The sequence below is a fragment of the Camellia sinensis genome, unplaced genomic scaffold (genome assembly GCF_055761805.1).
Source record: "Camellia sinensis isolate YWXY unplaced genomic scaffold, ASM5576180v1 Unanchor1, whole genome shotgun sequence".
In the NCBI taxonomy this organism is placed as follows: Eukaryota; Viridiplantae; Streptophyta; class Magnoliopsida; order Ericales; family Theaceae; genus Camellia; species Camellia sinensis.
Window position 1 is genome coordinate 15,636,224 of NW_028128987.1, and position 17,010 is coordinate 15,653,233.

Genomic DNA, 17,010 nt, shown 5'->3' on the forward strand with positions numbered 1-17,010 from the left:
TTGTGTTTGAATAATAGATTTTGAGCAAGGATTTTTCATTCTAAATCTCTACCCAAATCATTGATCCAAACACAAAATAAGGCCCCGTTTGTTTTCAAATATAGAATGGAAGGGATTAATAGCGAGGGAAATGATAGTGAGGGGATTAAGTAAAATTGTGTTTATTTTGATGATAGTTGTTAGTGTGGGGATTGTTAAATTATTTTTATATGAAATAAATATAAAATAATAAAACAAATAAAAAAAATACAAAAACATTAAACATTATTAAACATTAAACATTAAACATTAATGTTAAAAAAAAGCCCAACATGTAAAAAATAAAAAATAAAAAATTTATAGAAAAAATAAAATAATGATTTTTACTTAACAAAAAATACAAAAAATTAAACATTAATTTTCAAAAAAAAAAAAATCCTAACGTGTAAAAAATAAAAAAAATAGTCCAACGGACTAATTTCTAATACTAAGTCCCACAGGCCTATCTTAATCCCCTTTATTCGTAGTCCGGAGGAGATTACGAATTCCCTCTCCATCTCTCAAAACAAATATGATATTAGTGGATCTCACCTTACTAGAAATCTCAATCTACTCCGTATAACCCAAAACAAACGGAACTTAAGAGTTATTTTGAGAAGTGTTAAAAAATTTGACTTTTTTACTTATTACAAAAAAACGTATAAAAAGTAGAGAAATAATGTGACCAAAATAAGTCAATAAGCTAACTTTTTTTGACAATCCCCAAAAGAGGCTTAAGGAACTTAAAAGATAATCATTCAATTCCATTTCACTCAACCAAATACAACATTAGATTAATGTATTGCCCTTGAGATCTCTTTAAAGCTTAAACTTACTAATTATTTTACATATATATGTATATATAATTAAAACTAATACGATAAAACTCTCAAACCTCTTATAAGAAATAATTCAGTGCGTGAAATTTTGTATTAGATTTTGTGTGGGGAGTAATTCAATTTGTGTGGGGTGTCCTTTTAGAGGTCACCCCCTCACCCCCTTTGTCATGTGGCGGGTGGTGATTGGAGGAGGAGGAAAAAAAAGAAAAAGAAAAAGAAAATATAACCAATGAGAGAGAGAGGGGGTCAAAGGGGGTGGGGGGAAAAGGGGGATGAATCATTGTTGAATTCAATAGAATAATGCTTGGGACCCCCTTTTAGAGGTCACCCCCTCACCCCCTTTGTCATGTGGCGGGTGGTGATTGGAGGAGGAGGAAAAAAAAGAAAAAGAAAAAGAAAATGTAACCAATGAGAGAGAGAGGGGGTCAAAGGGGGTGGGAGGAAAAGGGGGATGAATCATTGTTGAATTCAATAGAATAATGCTTGGGACCCCCTTTTAGAGGTCACCCCCTCACCCCCTTTGTCATGTGGCGGGTGGTGATTGGAGGAGGAGGAGGAAAAAAAAGAAAAAGAAAAAGAAAATGTAACCAATGAGAGAGAGAGGGGGTCAAAGGGGTGGGGGGAAAAGGGGGATGAATCATTGTTGAATTCAATAGAATAATGCTTGGGACCCCCTTTTAGAGGTCACCCCCTCACCCCCTTTGTCATGTGGCGGGTGGTGATTGGAGGAGCAGGAAAAAAAAGAAAAAGAAAAAGAAAATGTAACCAATGAGAGAGAGAGGGGGTCAAAGGGGGTGGGGGGAAAAGGGAGATGAATCATTGTTGAATTTAATAGAATAATGTTTAGGACCCTCTTTTAGAGGTCACCCCTCACCCCCTTTGTCATGTGGCGAGTGGTGATTGGAGGAGCAAGAAAAAAAAGAAAAAGAAAAAGAAAATGTAACCAATGAGAGAGAGAGGGGGTCAAAGGGGGTGGGGGAAAAAGGGGGATGAATCATTGTTGAATTCAATAATTGTGATTTGTTTTCTGCAAAATTGAGCACCGTTAACATTGCTTACATAGGGTGTTTGATTGGATGATACTTTGATACAATCCCGAGCACTATTAACACTGTCCAATTAGAGCATTTAACCAAAGGACAATCTGATACAAGTTGAAAGAGAATGGGAGTAGAGAAATGGCTTGAAACGAGTGATTGTGTACTTGACCCTTTAGTGTTGGACTTTATATAGTTATGGGTATCTTCTTCCAATAAGAATATAACTTGTGGGAGGTAAATTTCGAGTTACAACACCATATAACGGTCGAACTCTACTATTGATCCGACAGTTAAACGCTACTGTAGGTTAAGGGGCCAAGCACAAGGTGAACCAGGTCAAGGAAAGTCCACTTCACATATGAACATGCATATTTATTCTTTGGGCATTGCAAATATGGGACACAATCCCATATATAGCGGAACAGTAGGGAGAGTGCTAAAGATTTGTCAACCAACAGTAATGGTCAATAGGGCAAACTTGCATACACTCAAGCGTAGTAATCTAGGTACACAGTGGTGTTTTGAGAAGTTGATAAAAAGTTAATTTTTTGACTTTTTGATTTTTTGACTTTTTTGACAAAAAGCTAGATTGTTTTAGATAAAAAAACTAACTTTTTTGACTAAAAAAACCAAAAAGTTAGCTTTTTACCGATCTTTCTAAGAATCCGGATCACCTGTCGCCTTCCTCTGTCGCCCTTTCCTGTCGCCCCCAAAACGACGTCGTTTTGGGGGCAATTTTCAGAAAAAAAAAAAAACGCAGAGAAGAGGGAGGAAGGAGAGGAAGAGGGAGAGGGAGAGGGAGAGGGAGAGGGAGGGTAGGGAGGAGGAGGAGGCTGCGAGTCGTCCCTCGCCGCCGTCGCAGCCGCCGTCGCTGCCGTCGCAGTAGCTCCACCTCGTCGCAGCCGCCGTCGCTGCCTCCGCCTCCGACCCGTCTCCACCTCCTCCTCCTCCTCTGTATTTATGGCCCCCTCCAGTCCGGCCCTTCCCCTCCTCCTCCTCCTCCTCCTCCTCCTCCCTCCCTCTTCCTCTCCTTCCTCCCTCTTCTGCGTTTTTTTTTTCTTCTGAAAATTCGCCCCCAAAACGACGTCGTTTTGGGGGCGACAGGAAAGGGCGACAGGGTAGTGCTACCGACGATCCGTTTCCATCTTTCTAAAGTGCCCCACAATCGACCACATACTCATACACTGTTTTATTGGGGATTCTTAAAGCATTTTCTGACTTAAACATAGAAAAGTCCCCCAATTGACCATTCTAGTCAGGGTTCTTCCCTCTTGTTATTTTCACGTGATTGAAGTAGTGCGTTTATATTTTTCGGTAACAATAAATCAAGTGTGGTAAGTTTTTCTCCACGCAAGTTTTTATCTTAAGAAAAAATCAAAGGATACTCTAATGCAAACTCGAGCACTACTAGCATTGTTCAATTGAAGTGCTCGGCCACAGAACAATCTGATACAAGTCAGAAGAAAATGAAGTAGAGTAATGGCTTCAATACGAGTAATTATGTACTTGACATTTAGGTGTTAAGACTTGATATGGTGATGAGTATCCTTTTCCAATAGGCATAGGACTGCTTGTTTTGGATATAATTTATTTTTTAACTTTTTTATTAATTATGAAAAGACGTATAGAAAAAAGTAAAAATATGATTTGATCCAATTAAGTTAATAAGTTTTTTTAGTTTACTCCAAACCAAATCTTATAATTCCTCTACTTCTTTTTTCTTTTTCTTTTTTGAGAACCACAAAACAGCCATATATATTATACATGGAAATTGTTTACACCTCTAAACAGTCATAATATTATTTTTGGGAATAACAACACGTGGCCAAGGTGGCACTGAAGTGCCAGCTGAGGTGTCACGTGTCCTGGTCATGACGCTGAGATGATCTCGGTTAGGCTGAAATTATCTGCGAAGATACCGAAATCCGAGATGAACAGATAAGGGAGAATCTCAGTTTGGATAATGATAAAAGCTCTTAGGAGGTTATCTTTATCTATTGGAGAGTCCATGATGAGCATTGAGTTAGAATCTATTGAAGCTTGGCTTCTACGAGGATTAGGTCAGTGCTGGCTATAAAAGTAAGACACCCTCGTGGGTGGTACGTTTTTTTGTATTCTGACCAAGAGAGTTAATTACTATTTGCTATCTTTGAGAGATAATTGAGTATTGACTTAATCATCGAAGTGCCCTTGGGTTGAAGAACCACCGCCTGAGTCTCATCTTCTGTGACAGGTCATTCGGGCGCAATCTATTTTATCGGTGTTCTCCAACTGAGTACCTATTTGACGGTGTGGTCAGAAAACAGCACATACACTTCAAAAATAGTGAGCAAAGCCCAATCTGTCAACATAACCCCTCGCAGCATGTCCACCAAGACCTGACTATCAGTGAATATAGAAATGGGAGTCAGTTCTTCTTTCGTGGCCCACTGAATTACTTCATAGCATGTTCGTGCTTTATCTATAATAGGAGTGTCCAAGTATATACTTGAATGGCTTGTTGGTGGATTTGATTTTGGTTTTCATCAAAGCATACCCATACACATCCAGCTTGCTTGGTACCTCGCCTCCACGACCCATCAACCACCAAATTCCAAATCTTAAAATCTGAACCAACAGCAAGTGAGTTAACCATGATGCAACAATTTTCGGAACTTGGCTTATGTTCCTGGAAAGCATCATCAAGGTTGAAAATATGTATCTGAATTATTGGCAAACACATGTAGGAGAGCACTATTTCCTAGTTGGTCTAAATTTCATTATTAGGTCAAGCAAAGTTTCATTATTAGATAGTGGATTATTTTAGAAAGATGGTTATAATTAGTTTTTAAGTTGGTTAAAACCAGCTTTTTGTGAAAGAAGAACGTAGATTATAATCTGAAAAGTGAATTATAAACCACATCTCAAAAGACCCAGTATTTTTCTTAAGAAAAAACTTAAAATTCTTGTACTTTCATGAACCTATTCTTTTACTTTTTAAGACCTTTTAAATTCTCGACAATGGAGGCAGGAGTTGGTCTATGTTTAGTTCCATTATTACGTCAAGCAAAATTTCATTATTGGATAATAAATAAAAAAAAAACTAATTGGATCATAGATAGACACGAATAGAAATTTAAAAAGAAATATGAAAATGTGAAATATAAGTTATTTTTTTCTCATTCTAAATCTCTACCTAAATTTATAATCTAAACATATCATTAATCACCTCAAAAGGATTAGTTTAATGGTCAATTACTTAGACCTTAGTGCCTCGTGAAGTATCAGGTTCAAGGAAATTAATGTTCAATCCTCATAAAATGTTATAAATTCTTTTGGAACCACGCTTTCAAACATTACTTGAGATTTACCCCACTCACGTAAAAAAACAGGTGCTTTGCTAAATTTCAGGATTAGTCGGAACCTATTAGCCTTCTCAATTATAAAAAATAAAATTAAATAAATAAAATTCTCATAATGCATAGGTGGGTTTATCAAAATAAGCGATAGAAATGTTCCACATTTTGTCCATAATCTTAAAATGTGGACCTTTTTTTTTTTTTTTTTTTTTTTTAAGAGAAACATGGACTCTTTTAATTGTGTCATATAAGATGATTTTGGCGACAAATTAAAAAAGTTATTTTTTTAGTTTTTTAGTTAAAAAAATCAACTTTTTTATTCAAAAGAATCCAATTTTTTGCCGAAAAAATTTAAAAAAGTCAAAAAATTAAAAAACTAATTTTTTACTAACTTCCCAAAACATTCCATAATCACTAACCGAGCTGTAGACAGATCCATGCCAAGTTCCCCCAGATTTCAATCCAAGAATGTCATCTGGTTTGGCCAAAATCCATATTATTTTATTATTATTTTTATTATTTTGTCATATCTTGCGATTTTCCTCCATTATTTATACACATAAAAAGAGTAAAAAAAAAAATACATAAAACATCCAACAAATTTCACAATATATATCCAAAGCTAGAACCAATAATGAATATTAAGATTGTCTTTATTCATAAATTTGAATAATAATTTAAAAACACAAAAAAACAGAAAAGATAAGAATTTTTTTTAACATATATTTTATTTACATCTCAATATATAAATTTTTTCCCCTCTCTCAACAAATCTCTATCTAAATTCATAATTTAAATACAACTTAATAAAAAGAAAACCAAAGAAAGATAAAAAAAAAAAGAAGTAAAAAAAAAAAGCTGAACTCATCATTTGACATTTGTGCATATGTTGATCCAAATATCTAAGAAAGTCACGCACAGATACAATTGGTTATATAGAAGATATGTCCCAGACCATGATTTCCTGGAGAAAAAAACAAAATAAAAATCCTTTCCATTTCTCTCTATGCAAGGGAAAAAAACAACAACCCACCAATCAAACCAACCAACAAGTGATTTAGTTTCATTCCAAAATAAACTCCAAAAATAGAGAAAAAAAAATGAAGGAAAAAAAAGTTAAGGCCACAATTTTCTTCACCTTTGGAAATTCCTTGCAGACGAGGCAATCTGACTCTCTCCATATATATCGTCCGGTTGTGACAATTTTACGGTTGGTACAGTTACACTTCCCTCTGAGACGGACTCCTCCAAAACCCGGCACCATAAAACCGGTTACTCATCTCCATGTCGAAATCGACGGCGACGGTGGGATCCTTGCAGGAAACCTCCTGAGCGTCCGATTGAAATCGATGGCGGTCCCAATCATCATCATCGAATCCAGGAGTGTGCACAATCTTATTGGGCTGTGTAAACATAGCATTCTTTTGCTTGATCAGCCTCTCTCTCTCCTTCTTCTTCTTCTTCTTCAAAGCTTTTCGACACAAACCAATGGGAACCTTATACACAGCCAAAACCACCAGATTCATGACCGTGCAAGGGCAGCAGCAGCACACCGCCGCCAAGTCCGCCGTGGTCCGCCCCGCCACCTCCCCTACTCGGTGGTCCTTCTTCTTCCCCAAAAACGACAGTCTCCGGTTCACCGGCGGCGACCGCAGCAGCTGAGCGGTCATTATGATTTTGAGAGAGAGGGGAGGAGAGAGATACAGAGATATAGAGAGAGGGGATGGTTGGACTCCGCATAAAATGGCGGAGTTTTGGAAGAGTAGGTTTCCTGCCGGTCAAAACGAAGTCTATAAATACAACTATATAATAATGCAATAATAAAAGGATGTCTTAGATGTAAAATTATATTATTTTGACATATTTAAGTCATAAAAATTCAGTCATCAAATATTTTTTATAATAATACGATGGTACTATATGTATTAATTAACGTGTATATTAATTTATCAATTAGTATTATAATATCATTAAGAAAAATGTTAGAGGTCTCAAATTTTTTATCAAATAAATAATCAAATGTCTCACATGGGTGTGGGGCCTACAAAATTGCGGACCCCACAACATTTGGTTATTTGTTTGGTAGAAAATTTGGTGTCCCTAACATTACCCTATCATTAATGACCCTATTTATTATACAAATTATAAACGAATAAAATTTCTAAAATTGTGTCATATCACTAGTTGGTACATTAATATATACACTAATTAATATATATAGCATTATTTATAATAATAATATCTACATATGTGCTTTTGTACTGTACTCATCTGTCTGAATATGAAATGAGAAGGATTGTCGACCATATATGCATTACAAAAAATCTTCTTTTTGTTTTTTTGTTTTGGGCAAAACATTACAAAAATTCTAAACACTAACATGAGAGTGTGAGTTATACAGCCATGTGTGTAGTGTTAAGTAAAAAAAATTTAAGAATATTTTATATCCTTAATATTATTTATTGGGTTATGTTTCTAAATATTGTAATTAATTTTCTATATTATTATAATTAAAAATAATGTTATAATTAATATTATAATAAATCATAATTAATATTATAATGTGTATAATTGAATCATAACTAATATTCTAATATATCACATATTGTAATTAGGAATATGATACATTCTCTATGAGAGAGTGTATCATAAAATTTATGCACTTTTGTTACGTTCGTTATGAGTCCTTGTGGTGCCTATTATGATTAATTGTGATGTTAGTTATGATATTGTTTTAGTTATAATTTAAGAATTTTTTTATTATAATTTATATGATGTTTGATTATAACTTCTTCTTTTCTTAGTTATGACTCACATAGTATTGAGTTACAACATTTATAATAACGTCATAACTTACGTATGGTACACAATGGTGGAGCCAAGATTTTGACTCATAAGGGATATATTGTTGGATTGAAATCTTAATAAAAATTAAATTAAATTACAAACACATCCCTTGAGATTTATTTAAATTACAAATTATTTAGTGGTTCTAGAAATTATATCATGCCCCTTAAAGTTTCTAATTTCATAACAAATTGTTCATTTTGTTAATAAATCATCAAGTTAATTAATAGTTTTTAATAATGTTAAAATTTTATATCAATTAATAATTTAAGTAATTTTATTATTGTATAGGTGAACAGTTACAAATTTTACTTTTTAAATTAATTCTATTAAATAAAAAATTCTGACAGACAGGTATTTGTAATTTTTCAAATTGTAAGGGATAATTTATATTTTAAGTAAATCTTAGAGAGTGTATTTATAATTTATCATAAAAATTATAATATAACTTAATTTAATTTTTATTTGATGATAAAACTAAAAATTAATATAATTGAAAAATAGATATTTAAATATAAGAAAATGAGTTGGACCCCTCAAGAAGGCACCCCTTTAACCCTCTCACTCTTTCTGATTGACTAATTTTTTTATTTTTTTATTTTCTTTTTTTCCTTCTCATTCAATCACTTCCCATAGATATAAACTCCGGAAAAATGCTTGAGAGCACTAAAAGGAGATCACTAAAGGGAGCACTAATGATGTGGCAGTGGGTCCCGTCCACTTTCTATGCCTTGTTTTTATTTTTTTATTATTTTTTTTGTCATTCCCAATGTATTAGTGCTATTAGTGGTGCATTTTTTAGTGCTCTAAATCATTGTTGTAAACTCCGGGTAACTCATCATCACCTTTTGTTGTTATTAATTTGATTTGATATACGGTGATTGTATAGTTGAAGAAAAAGGAGCGCGGTAAGTGGGTGGGCAAACGTGTCAACCACAACACACAAATCTCTCCTGTCTATGGCTGAAAGATACTTTGTCCATACCAAATATTTACAAAAAGATAATTATAAATATATTTGTTTGAGTTTAAAATATAAATTATTTTTTTATAATTTTAAAAATTATATTGTGTTCTTTTATATTTTTAGTAAGATAACAAATAATTTAATTTCTTAATAAATTATTAAGTTAATTAATAATTTTTAATAATTTTATAAATATATTTTAATTAATAATTCAAATAATTCTATTGTTGTACATGAAAATAGTTAGAAATTTTTTTACATTAATTATGTTAAATAAAATTCTAACATAGGATATTTGTTATTTTTAAAATTAAAAAAGATAATCTGTATTTTAAACAAATTTCATGAAATATATTTATAATTTACCTTATAAAATAAGTAAATTATAATAAATTCTCTTAACAAATGGCTAAATTATACCTAATCGCTATGTTATTAAAAAAAAGGAAAAAAGAAATAAACTTATCTTCCATTCAACAAATGGATAAGTGCATAAGAATTGCCACTTTCACACATAATTTTCCAAGTACATTTACCAAAAATTAATAATTTTAATAACAAAATTATAAAATTCAGTGTTTGACCTTGTAACTCAATAAATTCTAAAATTTTAATTTTATCAATTTAAATTTCATTTTTTGTTTTATTTTAATATAAATTATTTATTTATTTTTGTTAAGTAAAATTAATTAGAAAAAGAGTGTTTTAACTATTAAACTCAATGAAATATATATACACCTATATTGAGTTTAAAGGCAAAAAATACCATTTTTTAGTATATTTTACTTAAGGCAAAATAGACAACTTATTTCAATTGAACACAAATTAAAAAAATTAAGATTTAAATTGACAAAATTAAAAATACGTAATTTATTTTATTACGGTAGCGTTTGGTAATATTTACGTTTTTGGTTTAGGTTTACAAAAATTTTATAAACTGGCTTTTGTTATTTTTAGAAAAACATAAATTACAAATATGTTTGGTTTGAACAAAATGTTTGAAAAATTTTAAAAATATAAATTAAAAAATATGTTTGTTTATACCTAAAATATTTTTATTTTTTTTTTATTATTTATGACAATGGGATCATACACATTATAATTGAAAAAAAATTAATTAAAAAATTTAATTGGGAAAAAAATTAATTGAAAAAAATACGTGAAAAAAAATAATTGCAAAAAAAATATTTGAAAAAAAATTATGAAAAAAAAATTTATTTGAAAAAAAAAATTTATTAGTCAAATTTTTAAATTTCTGTTTAAAAACCAAAGTAAACTCATTTTTTGAGTTTATATTTTTTCCTCAAATTTATAGACTGAGATAACCATTTATAAATAAAAAAATTATCAAATAAGTTCTTATGATAGTTTTTTTAATTTTTGTAAATATAAACTGAAAATTAAAAACGAAATGGTTACCGAACAAGTCCTACAAAAGTTAAACTTAATTTTTCTTTTTTATATAATTACCCCAAATTTTTATACATCTTGCATTTCTCATTTGCCACTCTGTTTCCACCTCACCATTCTTATCAATCCACAACATCCCACCAAGCCTAGTCCTCTCATTTTTTTGAATCAACCTATCCCATATTTTTTCTTTCGGAACAACACTGTTTCCTCTTTTCATCCATTCTCTATCATCTTAGCCCCCCGAATGACGAGAAGAAGAAGAAGAGGAAATGAGGCGTCAGGAGTTGTAAGGATGAAAGTAGCTAGGTGGTGATCAAAGGTGGAAAAGTGGACGGCTACTGCAATAGCATCGGAGAAGGTAGTGAATAGAGAAGTGGTCGATGGTCAAAAATATGATGACTAGAATAGACGACGTGGGTTAAAATTTAAAAAGTTAGGCATGAAGATAATTTTAGTATCATAATGAGTGTACTTCGATAAATTTAAAATAAAATAAAACAATCTTGAAGTTGGTATATTTAGAATTTATCATAGAAATAAACATTTATCTTAGAATGTCTTTTGTTTTTATTTTCATCTCTTTCACCAGTTGCCACTATTTCCACCCTCTATTATTTCTCAAATTGACATCATTGTGACTTATGTCTTGCCTTCTCATTATCTTTTGATCATATCCATCTCTATTATTGCCAAAATTTTCATTTTGACACATCTAATATTACTTCATTTATGATGGTGAAGTGTAGGCCAGTGGAGATTAACGACGATGGAGTATAGATTGGTGAGGTTGCCAATGGTTGGTGAATTGCAACAGTACCAATGGTTGGCAGTGATATGAGACTCTTGAAGAAATGATAAGGTAAAAATAAAGAAGACAATTTGATAGCTTATATAGTATGTATTTTAAAACTTATGAGGCTATTAAAAAAATATAAAGAGCAAGAACTTATAAATATCTAAGCTGACTCAATAGAATTGACTGGTAAATTATTATTAATTTTTTTAAGAATGATCCTATTTACACACTACTAAATCCGGCTATGTTTGTTTGGGTAGACATGAGCTTGGGATTGGACTAATAGTCCAATAAAATTATTAATCCGATATTTGGTTAAACAATTAAAGTACGGACTAATTATTTTAAACTTGACTATTAGTTAAGATAAGATACATAATCCAACGGATTCGTAGTCCTAAGACTATTAGTCATGGCAATGCTAATCCAGTCTGCCCAAACAAACATGGCCTAAGTTCACACCATCTCCTCCTTATTTGCTCAATCCATACCCCACCTAAATTGAAAAGTTTAATTTTGTATTAATATACCACTATTTTTCAATAATACCAAATTACCCTCAATTTCATCTCCTCTCGCCATTGTGACCAATCTCGGCGCCAAACCCTGTCATTGCGATCAACCTCGTCATTGTGATCCATGTCCCCACCCCCTCCATTGCAACCTAACTCTTCTCTACTGCAGGGAAAGAGAGATTGAGAGAAAAAATAAAAAAAAATTCTAAGGCTTTTGGATCTTTGACGAATTGCAACACCGGTGGCGACAATGAACAGCAGGTGGTGGTGGTTAAGATTAGGACTGGTGGGGCGGCATGGATTAAGAGATGATTGATTTTTGTAAAGATTAAAAATGTAAATAAACTTTTTTTTTTTATTTTTTTTTTCACAAATCTAAAATTACCACGGCTTTAGGGATATTTTACGAAGAAGGTTAAAAGATGGCTTATGATTTTTAACCAAGCTTTTTGATTTTTTTAGAAAGTCATTTAGGAAGTTGATAAAAAGTTATTTTTTGACTTTTTTTTATTTTTGATTTTTTTAGAAAGTCATTTAGGAAGTTGATAAAAAATTATTTTTTGACTTTTTTTTATTAATATTTATTTATGCTAGCATATCACATTCAAATGAACAAAATACCCCCACCAAAGGATTTTGCTGTAACCCATAAATTTAAACATTGAGCGTATAATTGTAATTTCATAGATAGCTTTTAGCTACCTTCTTAAATAAAGGTCTCGTTTGGGAACAAGTTTTTTTTAGTAACTTTTTGATTTTTTTGCTAAAATATGATGTAAAAAAAATTAATATGTTTAGGATGGCTTTTTAATTTTTTATGAAAAAATGTGTAAAAAGTAGAGGAAAAAATAAATATTTAACTTTTTTGTATAGGTTGTTGGTTTTTTAATTTTTTTAATTTTAAAGTAAAAGTGATGCTGCCAAACGATTAGTAACTTTTTAGTTTTTTGACTAAAATATGATGTAAAAAAAACTTGTATGTTTAGAAATTTTTTTAATTTTTTTACGAAAAGATGTGCAAAAAGTAGAGAGAAAAAAGAATCTTTGACTTTTTAGTATAAGTTGTTGGCATTTTAATTTTTTTAATAACTTTTTGACTTTTAGGCTAAAAAATGATGTTGTCAAACGAGGCCTCTGTTTTAGCTTAAAAGTCAAAAATTACTAAAAAATTAAAAAGTCTATAACCTATATAAAAAAATTAAAAATTCTTTTTTTCCTTTACTTTTTGCATATCTTTTCATAAAAAACTAAAAAATCATTCCAAACATACTAATTTTTTTCCTCATATTTTAGTCTTAAAATTAAAAAATTATTAAAATAATCTATTCCTAAATGAGACCTTAATGTCAAAAAAAAAAAAAAAAAAAGAAAAAAAAAAGGGCTAACTTTTAAGTTTTATTTTTTTAATTTTCTTCTTCTTTTTTAACAAGTTACAAAACGTAACTTCGATTTTTCTTCCCAAATGACACGTTAATGGGTGTGGGATGTGGATTACGTTGGAACGCATTTAATGCAGCATCACTGAGATAGAAACGTTAAAACGTGCGAGCCTTCTTGACTGTAGATTGTTGGTGTGTGTCACACTCACACTCCAACAACCTGTGTGTGATCCCTCGTGATTCTGATTACTTTGACGAGGCTCACGTTGGAGTTTTTATGCTAACCACAAAAAATAAAATAAAATAAAAATAATTTATATTTATTTTTTCATTTGAATATTAACTTTAAATAAAAAATAATTATTTAAATATTGAATTTTGAATAGCTGATATTTGAATTATTATTTTTGTTCACAAATTGATATTATAGCAATTGATTTTTTTTTTTTTTTTAAAAATGATATATAAACAATAAAAATTGTATGAATTGAAATGAAATGTGGTGTTTCAGTATAAGTCTATGCCATTCCTAAAATAGTTGGACATATATATGATATTTTCTAAGAGAAATGTCATTATCATGGAGGTTGATTAATATTACGTTATATATAAAAAAAAAATTATATTGAAATATATAAAAATATATACAATGTGCATTAAAATATTAATTTTTATAATATTATTTGAATTTTAATCTAATGCTCATTGTGTGATGATTTTTTTTTATATATTTATTTTTAAGGGCATTCAGATCATAAATTCATTTCTTAATATTTTCCGTCATTAGGTCTAACCTAATATCTTTGAGCTAAAAGGATATAATTTGTCGAAAAGAATAATTATCTGTTGAAATCAACTTATATGTCTATCTCTGAAAATCACTTAATTTGTATGTCATTTAAAATTCACTAAGCCTATTTTTCTATCTATCTATTTATTCAAATGTGATACATGTCACTCATTCAACACTCTATTTGTTGAATATTACACATTTCTATATCTCATCACTACCATTTGCTACCGCCAGCCGCCGATCATTGCCCGCCGCCCAACGACAGTGACTTTTTCAACGCCAACAACTTTTTCGAATTGTCCTTATTACCAAATAATATTTTATCTTGAATCTAATGCCTTATGCTCTCTTTAAATTGGACTTTTTAACCAATCTTTCATTTTTTTAAATTTGTAAGAAATAAATATTATATTAAATTAAATATTCAAATAGTATGTAAAAAAAAAGTACAAAATATATGGGAATTTTTTTTTGAGATATCTGATATTAAGATTTTATAAGATAAATGACATACAATATTTTCATAGTAGTTAAGGTCTCTCAATATTTTTATAAAGAAAAATTGACAGAGAAATTTCAATTTTTGCAAAGAAATTTCTTTGCATTGGGGTCAAAATTTCTCTCAATTAGGTGAAATTTCTTTGAATGAGGCAAAATTTCTTTAAGTCAAATTTTCTCTGTAAAAATGTTGAGGAATCTTAGTTAATAAAAAAAATATCTTTGACCTCTCTAACTATACAAAGTTTAAAAAAAATATATTTCACTAATTTTTCTCATTAATATAAGCATAGTTATAACTACAAAATAAAAATAATCTAATAATCGCAATTTAACACAAGAACGCAACAATTAAAATAATAATATTACTAACAAATGATTACAGAACCACAGCAAGGAATTGAATGACTTTTTCTTTTCTTTTTTTAATGGCAACAACTTGTGGACTTGGGGCAGTGATCTTTACTTTTATTTTATTTATTTATTTATTTTGGATGGACATGAGTTTTAGGCTAGGTTGAGCTTTTAATTGTAAACTTATATTAAAAAAAGAAAGAAAAAGGTATGGCTCACCAATTGACGAGATTTAAAATATGATTTTTTTTTATAATTTTAAAAATTAAATTTCATTTCTTGAAATTTTTAATTTCATAACATATAATTTATTTTATTAATAGATTATCAAGTTAATTAACATTTTTTAGCCTGTGTTTGGCAAGGGCTTTTTCAAGTTTTTTTGGCTATTTTAGCCATAAAAAACAAAATAGGCTATTTTAGCCATAACAAACAAAACATCACATCCAACCTATAATCATTACATTCTTCTCTCACAAAAAAAGTCAAAAAAGTCAAAAAGCCAAAAAGCCCTTCCCAAACCAAGCTTTTTAGCCCAGGCTAAAATAGCCAAAAAAGCCAAAAAGCCAAAAAGCCAACCCACTTCCCAAACGGAGGCAATAATATCATAAATTTATTTTAATTAAGTTATTTTATTATGGTATAGAAGAGCAGTTAGAAATTTTATTTTTTTAATTAATTCTGATAATACTGCTAATTGTAGGCCCACGCTTCCAATGTCGTTCCCTAATCATTGAGCCCACCGAAGTACCTGCACAAAAACCCAATGGGGAACGGAAGTCCCCTAGCGGACTCTCCAACGGTCAAGTTAGAAGAGAGAGGGGTTAATGGCGAATGATAGGAGAATAACGATAGGATACTTAACCTTTTGGTGTTTTGGAAGCCTCCTTATATCCTTTATTCATCATTTTCTTGTCCATTTCGACCTGTCATGTTGGCCGAAAGTCTACGCTCTAACTTGCCTTGTTCATGGTGAGGCTGTTTGCTCCGGCATAAAGGGATTATTGCATTTAATGCTGTAGGGACTTCATTAATAGTTGATGTGTGGTGCAATAACTCTGCAGGATCTTTGTCTGCTTACGTGGCTGGTTCTCCTCTTAACAAGTGTTTAGATGCCATTGGTTCTTGGTGTAACGTTGAGTTCCAGTAGTGTTGCGCTTTAGTGTTTCAACCGTGTATTGGGCTGTAAGTGGTCGGCCAAAAATCTCTATGGGCCCACCGATGTCAGTAGTCCCCTATTCCCAAGTGCAGCTTCAGTCCAACGAAGGGAATAAGAAGGAAGGCGGGGATTGTGGGTGGCCGAGTAAGAGAAGGACCGACCGCGAAGGGCGATCGGGAAAGAAGACTGACCGAGAGGAGGGCAGACTGCAAGGGGGACCGAGCGAGAAGACCGACCGAGAGGAGGGTCGACCACAAAGGGGGACCGAGCGAGAAAGTGGCGGCGCTCGGGGCTCGAGGAGAGGCGGGGCACGTGGTGATGTGAAGTGGAATAGACAGGGAAGGGGAAAATGGTAGTGAATCGTGGTTGTACACGTGGCGTGATCCCGTAATAAGGGAGGTGGTGCATTAGCAGGAAACGAAGGGGTAGGACTAATATAGGACATAGAAAAGGCGAGGGCAGAAACTTTCGAAAATTTTCAAACTAGCGAAATTTAATCTCGATCCTTGGAATATAGGTAAACCGTGGGCATTTGGAGTTATTCGTTTTACTTACCTTTTCACGAAAAACCAACACATCCTATAGTTGAACTCATTTGTTTCGTGTGACACGCCTTTGCAACACTTTGCGAATTTCCTTGTGCCAGCGTCTGAAGCGATATGCAGACACGTAGAAGGGATGGCTCGAGATGAAATGCCAACCATGAGGCTAGAGGCATTGGAAGAGGACGACGCAGTGGAGTTGGCCGAACAATACAGAACAGAGAGGGGGGAGGAAAGGGGGGTGGGGCAAGCAGCGCGGGCTTGCCCAACGACAATGATCGTAGCCACTAGGCCAATTAGCCAAGTAAAACCGGACCACTGGCACACCAAGGCCGACAAGTCTACGTTCACAGCGGAGGAGTTGGAGGAGGTGCGAAGGAAGTACCAAATTCCGGCGGGCATAGAGTTGAAGTTGCCCACGTCTAATGAGAGGGCATCGGATGCACGATCGACAGAATTCACGTTGTATGAGGAGGCATTGCCTAGGGGGACTAAGGCTGTCGTTCTCCCAA

General features: G+C 32.1%; 1 long non-coding RNA gene across 1 annotated transcript; it reads right to left on the reverse strand.

Moving 5' to 3' along the window:
- Positions 1-5,870: 5,870 nt before the first annotated feature.
- Positions 5,871-7,051, reverse strand: LOC114271648 (uncharacterized). The gene is made up of 2 exons (XR_014357620.1): positions 6,374-7,051; positions 5,871-6,199 (listed from the first exon to the last, which is right to left on the reverse strand). It is a non-coding gene; the product is annotated as an uncharacterized LOC114271648 (long non-coding RNA).
- Positions 7,052-17,010: the final 9,959 nt, after the last annotated feature.